Source organism: Nematolebias whitei, chromosome 6, assembly GCF_014905685.2.
Source record: "Nematolebias whitei isolate Nwh7 chromosome 6, NemWhi1, whole genome shotgun sequence".
NCBI lineage: Eukaryota > Metazoa > Chordata > Actinopteri > Cyprinodontiformes > Rivulidae > Nematolebias > Nematolebias whitei.
The window spans coordinates 49384849-49387167 of record NC_056503.1 but is presented as its reverse complement, the minus strand read 5'-3'; positions in this window follow the sequence as shown (position 1 = coordinate 49387167).

Sequence of the window (2319 nt, the reverse complement as noted above, 5' to 3'; positions counted from 1 at the left end):
AACAAGGATGGCAGTGGAATGGGGAGTAAGGGAGGGGCGGAGGCGGTTGATGTTGCGTAGGTGAAAATAAGCCGAACGGATGGTGTTGTTGATATGAGACTGGAAAGAAAGAGTGCTGTCGAGGATGACACCTAGATTCTTTACCTGAGGGGAGGGAGAAATGGAACGGTTATCAATGTCAATACTGAAATTTTTGGTTTTAGCCAGGGTGGATTTTGTACCAATGAGAAGAACCTCTGTTTTGTCACTGTTAAGTTTAAGAAAATTTGAGGTGAACCAGGATTTTATTTCAGTCAAGCAGTCGGTAAGCGAGGATGGCGGGAGGTTGGAGGTGGGCTTACTGGAAACATAGAGCTGGGTGTCATCCGCATAACAGTGGAAATCGATATTGTGCTTGTGGAAAATAGTGCCGAGGGGAAGAAGATAAATAATGAAGAGGAGGGGTCCCAGGACAGAGCCCTGGGGAACTCCTGATGTGACAGATGAAGGCTCGGAAGTGAAGGTTTTGATCCGGATGAACTGAATGTGGCCGGAGAGATATGATTTAAACCAGTTTAGAGGAGTCTGAGTGATACCGATAGAGGAAAGTCTATTGAGTAGGGTGGCATGGCAAATGGTGTCAAACGCTGCACTCAGGTCAAGACTGTAGACTCCTGGTGGAGCATAGGGCTGCAAATTAAAATTTATGCTAACTAAATATTTAGCTCGAACCTAAATATTTAACTTGCAAGTTAAATATTTAGTTTAGGAATTAAATGTTTAGCTTAGAAATTAAATATTTAGCTTGTAAATTAAATATTTAATTTGGAACTGTGACATTTATAAATGTATGAATGACATGGTGAAAATATGACTTTGAAAAAAAACTTCTTTTTTTTTTATGAAAGGCTAAAATAAACCAAAATATTGCTGTTAATTTTTGACTGTTTAAATTTACAAACTGCACCCCAAAGTAATGGCCCTCTCACTCCAACCAGGTTCCAACTGAAGGCAGCGGAGCAAGAAAAAGAAATGAAAGTATTTATCTGGATTAAAAATACTGTAACTTGTTATACGTTGGAGAAAAAATGTTTTAATCATCAATGGATACGTTATAGATGTATATTTATTTGCAGTAGATTTGATTTGTCATTCATTATTTCCCACCTCCAGCAGTTTGAGATATAACGAAACATCATTTATGTGCTCAATAATAATTTCTCTGGTGATCCAAATAAAACAAAAGATTTCACATTTAAACAGCAGTGAGATCTGCTGAGAACACCAGAGAGTTAAATGGCCACACAAGACTCATTACAGTCACACATAATTCACATTTTAAAAACTGTACAAGTTGCTGAACAGGTCACATTTTGACAGAAGTTTTCTTTTGAAATAAAATCATTTCAGATATTAACTGACAGCCAAGAAGAAGTTGTTTAATCCTCTAATTTTTTTAGTGTTTCACATACGGAAAAGGGCAGCGCAGTGAAATTAACTCTTTTTTTAATTTATGTCTGTTTTTACATTTAATGTTACCAAATCAGAACAGACAGGAAACTGGATCAACAGTTTTTGCATCATTAAATTCAATCTAGCTGTTATTTTTTATTAAAAAATAACACAATACTAATCAAACTCAAACATTAACCTTAGTTGATCTGCTGTATAACGTCACGCTCTATATTCCACATTTATTTTTAGTCAAATAATAAGAATCATTTTGCTCGTCAGAGTAACAAACGTTTCGTTTTAAATGTGCTTTATAAATAAAGTTGACGCTTCCTGTAAAACTGACTGGGCTGGAAACTGATTAATCAGATTAAAAACTATTTGATGTAAAATAAATATAAAGTAAAATAAAGTTTCTCCCAGTCCAGCCTTAGCACATCATCAAGTTGTGTATGAGATGTGTTCTGTGGGAACAGGGGGTGCTGAGGGTGCCACAGCCCCTCCGTATGGATGACAAAAAAGCATCAAAAATAAAGAAATTAAAAAGGAAAGAATAAAATAATTTTAAACAATAAAAAAACATATCCACTAGTGTTGTGTAGGTTTATAGTTTAATTATTTTTTTATGAAAATGGCCTCCAAATGTGTGGAAATAATTTGTGTTTGGTCACATTCTTCTTTGGGCCCACCTGCTGTGCAAAGGTTCAGGTAAGGGTGACGCCCTGCTGTTGGAAGTGTGCTTGGACGTTCGAGCTGTGATACGAGGTGCTACACAAATATTTAAGGTGTTAAAACATTAACGTTACGTTCTCTGCGTAGATACGGATGAGAAGCTAGCTACCAGCTAACGAGTCAGGTTCGAGTTAACAGGAAGTCTCCTGACAATCG